Genomic DNA, 14,518 nt, shown 5'->3' on the forward strand with positions numbered 1-14,518 from the left:
TATACTATTACTGCTCTTAGAATTTAGCACTAAAGTGTTTTCTTCGTTATTCAAGAGACTTTAATAATTTTATATTAAAATTTAATTGTACGATACGCCAGAAAATCAGTGCATTTTTACAAATAATTAACTAGATTTTATGCTTGTGGTGTACAGAAATAACCGTAATAAATTTGTTTTATGTATTTATTTCTCCTTTCCAATGCTATTTCAATAATTTAAAAGACCGGAAAATATAGGAAATATTTAAAAAATATTTCTTGGAAAATCAGTTGAAAAGTGAATCTTTTGTTGATTTTTCTAATATTTGGGCTCTACTCGGCAGCAGAAGGAGTTGTCTGATCGAGTTGAGATTTTTTATACGTTTTATTGATGCCATTTGGCCAAACATCCGCACTAGCCGTAACCGGATTTCGAAAAAAAGTTTTTTTCGATACACCCTAGTCTACATACATACACACTACTTATATACACCCTTACCTATTGTGTCGAGTAAACTTCGAATAACTGTTATCCTCCGTTTTAGTTTCGAAAATTTCATTACGAACTTCACCTTGAAATAACTTCCAACATCTGCTGATCCGTGACTGAAAAGGTTAGTACAATAAAGTGTAAATCCATGTCATATGGTCCAATTCAATTTGTTTGGCATTTTTTGAAAAAGCTGATTTTTTATGTCTAGTTATTTTTTCATATCATTAGGTAAAAACATGCATTATATTAATTTGGGTCACCTTAGATTTCGAGTGGCAGAAACATTTAGTTTGATGGTGTTGTAAGGGATTACCGAATCTGAAGTGACAGCCCTTAGTTGCTCTTTCGATGTGGAACAAGTACTGAATTAGTCAGCAAATTCTAAGTTAGAAGACAGGGTATTAGCCATTATCAGTCATGAAGTATAGTAAGAGTGAAAAGTAACTTTAAAATTGTAGGTTAGTGAGTTAAAAAACCGAAAGGAGCATATGATTTTTGCAAGAAGAAAAATGGTCAGGATGGTGAGCTTCTCTGGATAAAGAGATATGATTTAAAATAGTACATTCACCAAGTTTCAACCCTTAGAAGTGTTCCCTTGTTCTGATCACAAACTAGTTAAAAAGTAAGAAAATTATAGAAATTGTGTACTTCACAGGTATGTACGTGTGGTGAAGGACCTGACCCAAGAAAGAATGCATTTCTGTAACAGGTCTGCTTGATATTATTATATACCAAACATTTGACTTTCAAATTTTAACATAAGTACATTTATCATTAACACAAGGGTATACGTACAAATGACCAAAAGTACAAAAACCGGCAGGTTACTGTATAGACATCATAAATGAATAAGCAGTGGATAAATAACTCAGATAGTAGTTTAGCAAAATCATTCAGAAAGTTGTTTTGTCATGTTAAGAAACAAACATAATTAAATGTAGAAACAGAAAACCAGCAAGCTGCTTCTTTCAACATGCAGAACCGTGTTCGGACATTTATTACACGGGAAGTCACCTCTCGTGAGATGCGTAAGGCGCAAGGAGACGGTTGTGTTCGTGCAAATCTGTGTATCATTACTGCGATTCGTTAATGATAAAACTGAATGTGATTTAGGTAAGTTAATTGGTGAAAAGTGTCATAAGTGTTTGTATGGGCCAGTATCATGATAAAGGACAGCACTGAGTGCTTTCAGTGAAGGGAAGAGGAATATTCTCTTAATGCGAACATGCAGTGGCACTGTAAATATATGCAATTATCATGAAGTGAAGTTTTCTTGAAAATATCATCTGTTTGATAATTCTTCTTGCTACCGGCCAAAAATTCATAAAATGTTATAACTAAAGGACTTTCAGAAATTTCGAGTACACATTTACTAATGGAAAAGAATTATGGAGTAGAGGTGATTCTTGGAAAACGATTAAATATTACATACTACACAAAGAATTTTGAAGCAAAAACAATGATGATGAATCAGGAAATGAACTTGATTTTTTCCCAATCTGCAAACTGTTCAAAATTATGTGTATCATCTGTTTCCAAAATACAAAAGTTAAGTGTTGCTCAGAAACTAAGAGCAATTAGTGAAAAATTGTCCTGTCTAGTATATCAGAGGACCAGCGTCCTATGTATACTATATTACTTCTGATGAACAGGAAAAATCAGAATCCTATACTTACGCAATCATAAACTAAATTAACTTCTCAAAGTGAAAGAAGTCAGAAAAATAATATTTTGGTTCCAAACGGGTCTTTTGTGTTAAAAAATCACACGCATAAGCTTTGTACCTTGACGAGTTGTTCTTACACTTTAAGGATAAAACCGAGATTGTAAAATTAAGCTATCGGAATCTTGTGAACTTAAACCTAAGTGGTTTGTACTTGTTGCTACATCAGGTATACATATTTGTTGTATGTGTATTGTATATTACCAGAATGATCGATGGTGCTATGTAGGCATGTAGCCAGAATTTCGTAAAAGGAGGATCGTGATATGAAATGCTATGTCATTCACCAGGGCCAGGGGTTAAATCATTCTAAACTATATTACTGGCAACTTATTTTTTTTTTTGTTAGGACAATCAAATGAAGATATGCTAGTAAGTATTTTAATAATAAACTATAAAGAAGTATCTAGTAAAGAATTAAAAAAGTAATGAAACATATTTCGCAATATTTACGTTCATGTCTTTGTTCATTCAAATATAAGGATTTTCTTTTCATTATGATTTCAGCTACTATCAAAAGTTAATATTCAATAATGTATTGTAAAATATATTACTATATCTGCGTTTCTTTCATTGTTGAATCAAATGATAACAGAAGTTTCTTTCCTCATAACTTTTTGTTTTTATTCTTCCGTCAGCAACTGTATGTTCCAAATGACAAGTTAAAAGAGCAGTAGACCATACTTTCTGAAATAACATGTTTGATGCTGCAGAGAAGCGCTGACGAAAAATTATGATAAAAATGTCCACCAAGCACACAACGGGACTATGCTTTCGAAAAATTGGGATTTTTCCGACTAGTAGCAGGAATTCTGATAATTCCGTAACTTTGCTAGAAATTTCAAATTCCATGTGTTTTCCAGGACATCCCGCTCATTTCCCGCTACGTTTTGCTAGTAATACAAATATCCTCATAAGTAATACAAATATCCTCATAATATGTGAAAGTAAATGTGAGAGAAACAACTATGTAATGCTTTAAAACAGGTACATAGTTGCATGGATTTCAACATAAACTACTTGTATGTTTTGCTTAACCTGTTTGTGAGTCATTTATGCAATGCTTATTTGATTTGTGATGCCAATACAATAAACTAATTTTTATCCTTACTTCCGCCTATGCTTATTTGTAGGTATAACTTTGTGTTAGTAATAAATGTACGTGTAGTCAAATCTAAAACTCTAATTTTTGCTATGTAATAATATCAAACAGACTTATGGGAAGAAATTTTATACTTTGATCAAATCCTTCACCAATATATTGTAAAATTTCTTGGGTAGAGAAAATATAGTACTCGGGATTTGGGCTTTTCCAATCACTTTTTTATAAAAATTCCTTTAATACAGAAGTATGTACAATAATAGTTTCCTTTAAATACTTTAGGTTAGAGTGTGGTAGGAACCCGATGACATAGCATCGTGGGGTTTGAGGTGAGGTAACTCTTTGACCAGGCGTCGTCAGAGCGGTTAAGTTTTGTGTGATTTAGGTGTTCCTCTCGGTGACCGGGCGTCGTGAGAAAGAGAAGGAACCGAATGACCGTGCTTCTTAGGACTTTAGAATTAGGTGTCTCTCAATTGACCAAGCGTCGTGAGAGGATAGGGTAACCCAATGGCCGGGCGCGTTAGGGCTTTAGGTAGTTTGATCAACCTGTGGAGATTGATGATGGTCTAGGCGTGCAGCTCCCTTTTACCCTGTAGTGTCGGCTTCCTTCGGTGATCCTCGTTCTTCCGACTGTTGGTGAATGCTGGACTACTCTTTAGGTCCATTATCTGCGTTGTTCTTTTTACCATCAGCACGTGTTAGCACACATGCGTATCGCATGTTATGGAGACATGCGGAACCTTACACCCCCGGGGCGTAGAGAAAAAGTAAGCCATAGGGTTATTTTTGTGCTATTATGTTAAATCTGCATATTAGTAGCAGTATACACTGGAAATGCACTAAAACACTGAAACACAAAAGCAAAGTTAATAGCATTGGTCACTGATATAACATTGTATGAGACACTATCACTCAAATAAAGTTTACAAGTTGATGTTAGAAACACTGACAGTCTGTCCTCTAATCTAAGCAGGATCCGTATATTACGTCATCTCCCTCAAGAGAGAGGCTGTCGAAGCTCTGGTGTTTATAAATTATATTTATAACTACGTCACTGATGGTAATGTAGCGTATTTTGTGAAGTGCGGACGCCATAGGGTGCTATTAGCAAGTTTCTAATATTGGTCTAGTTTGAACTAGACGTAGTAAATAGATGACAGAACACACTTACATGTTAGAGAACAGTAAAAATCAGTACTTTGATAAATGTAGTCACGCCGAAAAAATGTTTGCCAATCAAAAGTCCTGATTTTCTGAACACTCTGTATATGTAGTTTAATATGTTAGTGACAATCATATGATTTGCGGGGAAGGAGTGAAGGGAAGAAAACTATGTTGTTGCTGGCGTTGTGAAGTTCATTCGCTCGAAGCGGAAAGAATATGCTGGTTTGCATTTTTGTTCGTTGAAGGAAAGTGTATGTATGGTGACTGTTTAAATGACAAAATGAAGAGAGATGAGGAATATTTTAAGAGTGAAAAAAGACAAGGGATTTGTTGCAATGTGAATATTAAGGTACGTACTAGATTTGGTTACTTCAAATAGCTAGGCATATCGTATTTCATATCTTGTTTACTGTTATTCGATATTTTTGTTATTGTCTCCCATAGTTTTTCTCTCTTTTGCTTGAATCATATTATTCTTGTTTTCTGCTCCTCTTATCTCTTCTAATCTTCTTCTTAGCTGTTGTGTTCGTCAACATTATTCATGTATAAGTTCTTTGGTGGCATGATATGGCTTAAACCTGTCGATGGAAATATTCTGTTCTGTTTCCCTGAAATCATGAGGCATGCGGACTCGAAAGAGGTTATTAATTAATTTTGAGAGTATTGTAGCTGATCCGCAGTACTGTTCAATCCACTGTGATGACTCTCCAATTCTTCGAATGGGGAAATAAATGAGTACATTACCTCCATTGTGAAAGGTTTCTTGCTTATGTTTTTTTTTGTCAAAATTACTTCTTTTGCTATTCGTTGGCTCTTAATAAATTTGGCGTACTTTTTCTCTTAGTTTTTCAAGTTGGTCTCGTTCAAGCTGCAGCTGACGAGCGGTCTGTAATTGACAATCGCTTATTGTCCTAGGCTGGTATCCGTACATTAAAAAGAAGCTTGATTCCTTCGTTCCCAATTGGAGGAAACTGTTTAAACCCAAAGTGATGTGAGGTAACAGTTTTGACCATCTTTCGTGATTTTGTTGGACGAAAAAAATTAAAGGATTCTGTATAGCGTTTCCATGACCTGCACTAACCCTATCTCATGGTGATTAAAAGTAGGGCAAAACTTAAATTCGAAATTATATATTTCCGCTAGTTTTTGAAGTTTCTTCGCTCTGTGCACAGGATATCTGTCCAGGTGAAGGAAATGAAATGCGCCGAATTTAAAAATTATTTCTTCCAATAAGAAGTATTCAATCGTATCTACCGTGATGACATTAACAGCCTTCGTCACTATATAAAGTGTGTTTGTTTCGATGGCTACTAAAACGTATTTTGTTTCCCCTTCTTCGTGCGGATAATGGGAAACGGTTCAAACATCCATCTTTCTCCTATGAGGCCTGGTGGGGATGAAGGGTTCTCCTTGTGGCTCTTTCGGGAGTTTCTTTAGGAGTTGACACTCTATGCAATTCTTGATTATATATACTAAGAATGATTTCATGTTCGGCATGTAGTATTTCTTAAGGGCTGTCTTGTATGTCTCTCAAAATCCGATATGAGGCGCAGACAGGTCTTTATGAATAGACTCGAACCAGTGTCCTGTCAAGCTTTTCAGGATACACAAAAAATAAAGTAACCAAAATTCTGTATGCTTTTGTGTATAATAAAATAGGTTGTCTTTTAATCGAAAATACTTACCTGCTCTTATGGTAAACTTTTTGTCGGTTCTTTCCCTTCCGAAACTGCTATTATGTCAGCGTATGCGTCATCCTTGCGCTCTTCCTCCCATAAGTTCTTCAAAGAATCTGGTTTCTGTACTTGGTCATGTTTTGTGACTTTGTTGGACAAAAAAGTTTAAAGGATTCTGTATAGCATTTCCATGACCTCCACTAACCCTATCTCATGGTGATTAAAAGTAGGGCAAAACTTAAATACGAAATTATATATTTCCGCTAGTTTTTGAAGTTTCTTTGCTCTGTGCATAGGATGTCTGTCCAGGTGAAGGAAAGGAAAGGCGCCGAATTTCAGAATTATTTCTTTCAATAAGAAGTATTCAATCGTATCTGCCGTGATGACATTAACAGCCTTCGTCACTATATAACGTGAGTTTGTTCGATGGCTACTAAAACGTATTTTGGTTCCCTTCTTCTTGCGAGTAATGTCCTAGACCGCTAAACATTCATCTTTCTTCTATGAGGCCTGGTGGGGATGAAGGGTTCTCCTTGTGGCTCTTTCGGGAGTTTCTTTAGAAGGTCACATTCTATGCTATTTTTGATTATAAATACTAAGTATGATTTCATGTTCGGCATGTAGTATTTCTTAAGGGCTGTTTTGTATGTCTTTGAAAACCCGATATGAGGCGCAGACGGGTCTTTATGAATAGACTCGAAGCAATGTCCTGCCAAGCTTTTCGGGATACACAAAAGATAAAGTAATCAAAATTCTGTATGCTTTTGTGTATGATAAAATAGGTTGTCTTTTAATCAAAAATACTTACCTGCTCTTATGGTAGAACTTTTTATCAGTTCTTTCCCTTCCAAAACTGCTATTATGTCAGCATATGTGTCATCCTTGCGCCCTTCTTACCGTAAGTTCTTCAAAGATCCTTGTTTCTGTACTTGTAAAATGGGTTCTTCTAGAGAATTGGACCTGTATGCATGCAGATCTTCAATTGCCTGACGTGGTCCGTGGGTTCTAGAGTATCCTGACTATTTTGTTCTAAGCGGCTGATGATATTGGCCGGGTGCTTGTTTCCTTCAATATGGCAGATGTCAAAATTATAGTCAGCTAAGAAAAGTCTATAGCGAGTGTATTTTCCTATCCTGTCTTGGTGCGTACGCAGAGAGGTTAGAAATTTTGCGTCTGTAAAAAATTTAACTTTACGATTTAGTAAGAAATATCTGAATTTAATCAGAGGATAAATAATAGCGTATAGTTCTTTTTTCCAGACGGATCTTTTGACCTCGCTAGTTGCAAGGCGATGGCTGCAATAGGACACAATCCTTTCTTCGTTAGTTTTGGGGCTATAACATCCTAATAACCCTAATAGCTAATGTGTGGGCGCATCTGTGTATAGCCTTATCTCTAGTTTTCGTCGAAATGGTATAGAGATGAGCATTCATAATGCCTCCTTTTAGCTTCTCAAATAAATCGTCGTGTATTTAGGTCCATTTAAATTTGGCATTTTTAGTAAGCAGCTGTTAAAAAGATTCTATCTTCGTCGTAAAGTCCTTAATATGACTTCGTAGATAAGAGAATAGGCCTATAAAGCTCTTAAGTATGCGTTTAGTACTCAGCCTTTTAAAATTCTTGATCTTCCTTGCTATTTTTGGTGAAATGTTTACCGTCTCTCCGAATACAAAAAATCCTAATACTGGGAGTTCTCTATATAGCAGGTGCGTCTTCTTGGGATTGCTCGAAAATCGTGTGTATCTGTAATTTTTGAAATAAAAGATGCAAATCAGAGAGTTGTTGTTCCCATGTATAAGAATCGATCACGATGTCATCACAAAAGCTAGTTATGCGTTTTGGTAAGCCGTTTAATATCATTTTAATAGCTATCGTTAAATATTACTAGCTAGAGGAACGGCCATTACACATCTTATGAATTTATTGCTTTTGCGTGTACGATTCACCTCAAAATTCATTTATTTAGTGATTTTGGATGCAATAATATTTGAAAGTAAGATTGACAAATATCAAGGGTTGCAATTAGGTTTTTCCATTTTAAAGCTGTAAAACGTCGTCTGTAGACTGGTATGCTTAAATATTTGTTATAACTATTACATGCCTGGAGATTCAATACAAGTCTGAATTTCGAAGTGTTTGGTTTCTCGATCGCAATTAAAGGCAAGAAATAATTACTCGTCTGTGTCTCAGTTATAATTTTAGCATCTAACAGTTGCTGTAACTATGTATTAATTTGATCTCTTATTCCTAATGAATTATACGAAACGGTTATGGAATGACTCACTTTTATCTATACGAATTTTGTGCTGGTATCCCCATAAATAACATATATTTTGGACTGTATGAAAACATAAAATGGATCTGATAATTACGGAAATTTTACGTTCTTTTACGGGGAAGGAAATAAAAATCACCAGTTAGGAACAGGGTTTTTCGTTCACAAACGAATATTACCAGCAATTAAATGGGTTAAATTTGTTACTGACAGACTTTCTTTTATTACTCTTAAGGGACGGTGGTGTGATATTATTGTTTTAAATGTACATGCTCCAACTGAAGATAAGGGTGACGATATAAAAGATAGTTTTTACGAAGAAGTGGAACGGATATTTGACCAACTCCCGCGATACCATATGAAGATTTTATTAGGGGATTTCAATGCGAAGGTAGGACGAGAGGATATTTTCAAACCGATTATAGGGAACGAAAGTTTGCATAAGGAAAGTAATGACAACGGTGTTAGACTCGTGAACTTTGCAACATCCGAAAACCTAATCGTGAAGAGTAAAAAATTCCCACATCGCGACGTTCATAAATACACTTGGACATCACCAGACGGAAAAACACATAATCAAATTGATCACGTTTTAGTAGATAGAAGAAGACAATCTAGCATAATTGACGTCCGGTCGTTTAGAGGGGTTGATTGTGACACTGATCACTACCTGGTAGCAGCGATAATACGGGAGAGATTATCGTTGAATAAAGGTAATACTCAATGTCCGAAAACGGAGAGATTTAATTTAAAGAAATTAGAAGAGAACCAGGTAAGAGAGGAATACCAGATTGAAGTTTCGAATAGATTCTCGGTTTTAGAAGACTCGGAGTGCACTAGTGTTGAGGATACTTGGATTGAAATTAGAGATAGCATTAAAAGTTCAGCAAAAGAAAAATTGGGACACGCGGAAATACGTAGGAACAAACCATGGTTCGACCAAGAATGAATTAAGCTAGCAGAGAAGAGAAAACAGGCAAAATTACGGTGGCTACAAAATCCGAATGAAATAACTACACAAAATTTCGCAGATATCAAGCGGGAAACTTCCAAAACTTTTAGAACAAAGAAACGGGATTTTTTGAAAGCTAAAATTAAGGAACTTGAAGATAATAGTAAAAATAACAATATTCAGGACATGTATAAGGGGATCAGCGAATTTAAGAAAGGCTATCAACCTCGTGCTTATATATTAAAGAAATCTGACGGGACAGTTCTCACTGATACGGATAGCCTCTTAAATAGATGGAAGGATTTCTTTGACGATTTGCTGAACACGCAGACAAAAACTAATCTGCGTGGAGAAAAGGAGATACACACCGCAGAACCTTATATTCCAGAACCCAATCGAATAGAAGTGGAAGCCGCTATAAAGAAATTAAAGAAACACAAATCTCCGGGTGTAGATGAAATTCCGGCTGAGATAATTTTAGCTGGAGGCGAAAAATTGTGGAACAAAATACACAAACTCATTCTCCTTATCTGGAACAAGGAAGAATTGCCACAAGAGTGGAAAGAGTCAATCATTGTTCCAATTCACAAGAAAGGCGACAAAATTGACTGTAATAATTATCGAGGCATTTCTCTTCTGTCAACATCCTATACAATCCTTTCAAATATTCTGTTAGCAAGATTGACCCCATACGCAGATGAAATTATTGGAGATTATCAATGCGGATTTAGACGAAATCGATCAACTATCGACCAAATATTTACCATTCGCCAAATACTCGAAAAGAAGTGGGAATACAATACCCCGGTACATCAACTATTTATTGATTTTAGAAAGGCGTACGACTCGGTTAGGAGAGAAACATTATACAACGTTCTTACAGGGCTTGGAATACCGAGAAAGCTAATTAGATTAATTAAGATATGTTTAAGTGAATCCCAAAGTAAAGTCCGGGTAGGAAAATTTTGGTCCACGAGCTTCCACGACGAAAATGGCCTGAAACAAGGAGATGCGTTGTCGCCATTATTATTTAACTTTGTGCTGGAATACGCCATAAGGAAAATCAAAGATAGCAACCAGGGCCTACAGTTGAACGGCATTCACCAGATTATGGCATATGCTGATGATGTAAATTTAATAGGGGCTGATAGGAGAACAGTACAAATAAATGCAGAGATATTATTAAATGCTTGCAGGGACATGGGTTTAGAAGTAAATGCAGAGAAAACTAAATACATGGAAGTGCGTCGGGACCGTAATACGGCAAATTGTGGAGACGTTAAAATGTTAAATAATACATTTGATAAAGTGGATACTTTCAAATATTCAGGACCAATATTAACAGACCAAAATCATATTCACGATGAAATGAAATGTCGACTAAAAGCAGGGAATTCGTGTTACTATTCGGTTCAAAATCTCTTGTCGTCGCGAATTCTGTCGAGGAATTTGAAGCTTAAAATATATAAAACGATAATCATGCCTGTTGTTCTGTATGGTTGCGAAACATGGTCGCTTACTCTGAGGGAAGAACATAGACTGAAAGTATTTGAGAACAGGATCCTCAGAAGAATATTCGGACCCAAGAGGAACGAGAATGGGGAATGGCGGAAGCTTCATAACGAGGAACTACATAGTTTATACGGTTTACCCAACATTGTTAGGGTCGTCAAGTCTAGGAGGCTTAGGTTGGCAGGTCATGTAGCTAGAATGGAAGAAAGTAGAAACGCTTTCAAAGTCTTAACTGGTAGACCCATAGGAAAACGACCATTAGGAAGACCTAGGCGCAGATGGGAGGATAATATTAAGATGGATCTCGCAGAGATAGGAATACAAAGTAGAAACTGGATCCAATTAGCTAAGGATAGGAGTCAGTGGAGAGCTTTTGTGAACGCGGCACTGATCCTCCGGGTTCCATAGGCCATAGAGTTAGTTAGTTAGTTTAGTATGAAAACACATCCCTGTATTTGTACAATAGGTTGGTTACAGCTATTTGCTGGTATTCCGGTAACTCCGGATTTATATCAAAAATGTGAATGTCAAAGGTTTTAGTGGTGTGTCTTAATCTTTCTTCTATTTCTTCTTGAGTACAAAATTGGTTCGCTCTCTTTTCGTCTTCTTCTATTCTAAATGAAAATTCTTCCACGTCCTCCTCTGTATACGCCACTGGTGTAGATTTATTTGGCATTATTATTGGTGCCGTAGGATTAGAAATTCGTAACGTATGGTCATTACTCGGTGCTCTCACTGTCATTGTGTGTAAGCCGAATCGGTCTAATAATGATTGTGTGGAGTAATATAAAATACAGTGTCATGATTTCTTTTTGAATTGATAGAGGAAAGTAGAAATGTGAATCCTCCTGAATCGTACCTTTACTGGCTGTGATAACGTTTGCATTCCTCTGCAAGTGCAAAGAGTGAGTAGTTTCTTGTGACATTTCTTCCGATTCTCCTTTTCCTTTGGAAACGTTATGTTTCCTACGGTTTCTATATAACGATATGGATTTATTTTCCAAGTCTATTTGAGAAAAAAAGGTTTGTGATAATGTCGTTCCCAAAAATCGGATTAAAGTCAATATCTATGATGCGGAAGTAATGTGAGAAGGTAGTGGTGCCAATTTCAAATTAGTTAAAGCTACTTCCTTCAAAGTTAGAACTTTCTTAGCAATGCCCTTGGGTTTGAAATGATATTAGCGTACATTTTGAAGGTATGTCTCACCTATACCATAGACTAATAGTAGATCTTGTATCTATTATAACTGGTTGAATTCTTGAATTTACGCTAATGTTGAGCAATAGTTTATTATTTCCTTGTCCCAGCTTAACAACTTCTCGGTGTTCATTGTAGGTCGTCTGGATGAAAAAATAGTCGAGTGTATCCTTAAAATATTCAGCTGTTGCCTGTTCTTCTTGAATGTTATTACGGTTTGATTGTGGTGGTTTCTGTGTGACCCACGCCGAATTTTCTGAAATGGCCCGCGAGGCTTGACTTTGGCCTTCGAGCCCATTTATGCGTTTCCCTGGTTGCAATTTTTAGGATTATTCCGATTCGTGGATGCACCATGGTTCTTCTTATAACAAATTGAGCATACTGAAATTTTATATTCTTTTACAAAATTGTTATTTTTCCTACCACCGTTATTTCCTTCATTGGTGTTGTGACAATGTTTTCCCCCTATATTACGTGTGGAATTAGTCTTCATGGCATTCTGTGCCACCATTAATAACAGCTCGGTCAATTATTAGCCAGTTTGGGGAGGTCTGTGTGGAGAGATTGTGAGGGCGGATTTTGACTTTGGTGAGGGTGCGGATTTGAACTTTCAGGTGGAGTGGAAGTTGTCTGTGGAGAGGAAATATTCGGCGATGCCGGTGCAGTAGGTAAAGATTGCGAATAACAAGGAGCAGGTTGGGTGTGATGCCAGTAGAAGTTGGGCGTTGTATAGTCTGTGAGGAAAGTAAATGTACACCTGTTTTTGAGTCTGGCATTCCTGCGCTCTATCCATGGAGGGTATGAGAATTACATCAATCAAATGTATACTGATGTGCAAGAAGAGAAGTCTAACCTAAATAAATCATTGCAGAGGGACACAAGCTGTGAATACGAATAGTGCATAGCGTTAATAGCGGACGACACCGAGAGAGAAAACCATAAACAGCTTTTAAACGGAGAAAAAAGGGTAGAAATGGTCGTAGTGGGACATAAAACACAAATAGAGCAAATACACCGACAACTAAACGTTCACGAAGCCTTGATCTTGGTGTAGTGGTTAAGGTACTTGCTTAGAAATGAAAAGGATGGACGTTCGAATCCCCTGCAAAGAGATTTTTAAAACTTTTTGTTAATACTACATACACCTCATGAGAGATCTTGAAAGTGGTCTTATTTAGTCTTTCGTAGCAATTATTGTTTCGTAGCTATTGGTAATGTTTAGGACTGATAATACTTTTTGTCTTTGCGTATTGCTTTTATTCTTGTTTTCACTTCGAAAGAGAAGAATATCCGAAAAATGCCACCAAATTTCCTCTTACTTTGAACGTAAACGCCAATTTCAAATTGTAAAGAATAAAAATTCAACTTTCCGACGTAGCTGCAAAAAGTTTAAAAGGAGGTGGAGAGGTTCAAAACCCATACTCATGGTTATTAAAAATACAATCACTACATGTCTTAAACCTATCGACCACGTTTCTACTTTGAGTAGTAAGAGGCTTGTGTTTAGCTTACGTTGGTCAATACGTTTTGCAAAGAAGCCCGGTTTAGCTCTGACACAGCACAGGAGCGAGACAGGAGAAAGGTGCAAGGCACATTTTCTCTCTCCCTCTGTGTGTCTATCTATCTTTCTGTATATATATATAAAGCTATTTGTGAATGCCATAACTCCTCTAATTTTCAGTGGAAGCACATCAAACTTGGCACAAACATTAATCGTTGAAATATCCTGATCAAGTTCGTTAGCCAAAATAATCAGATGAAAATGTTCAAAATGGTCCTTCAAACTCTTAAAAATTTCAAAGCTAAATAAATTTCGCCCATAAATGGGTATTCACAATATTTGAGAGACTTTTCCTCATTTACTGAAATGTTTGTGTGCAGGGACTTATCCTCTTTTATTGAAATATTGGACCCGATTAATCACGTAAAGAAGGTTCGCGCCCTATCGCTACGATCATGCTTTCATTTTTTTCCAGGGGGGGGACAAGACGATCGTTAGTGAGGATATGAAGTTACACATTGAAAGTGAAGTAACCTGTGAGATGTGTTATTTGAAAGAATAATATAATAAATATACTTTCCCCTAATACAGAGAACTGTAAATCATGTATTTCGAGTTTGGGAACGTGAATGGCGAGGAGTGTTATTTGATTAGCTTTTTAGTAACACATTGCATTGCAAATAGTGGTAGGCAACATTATTGGTATGTATAATAATAATGATAATGACAATAATAATAATAATAATAATAATAATAATAATAATAATAATAATAATAATAATAATAATAATAATAATAATAATAATAATAGGTGTTGTTTGTGGCAACGCAATATCTTCCTCAATCTTTCATCAAACGTAATGATTGAAAAGCCACATCTTCCTTACACACAAAATATTAGCAATTCATATGGAGAGAACAGGAAATGGTAGAGCGATTGG

The sequence above is a fragment of the Thermobia domestica genome, chromosome 18 (assembly GCF_964235325.1).
Source record: "Thermobia domestica chromosome 18, izTheDome1.hap1.1, whole genome shotgun sequence".
NCBI classification, from domain to species: Eukaryota; Metazoa; Arthropoda; class Insecta; order Zygentoma; family Lepismatidae; genus Thermobia; species Thermobia domestica.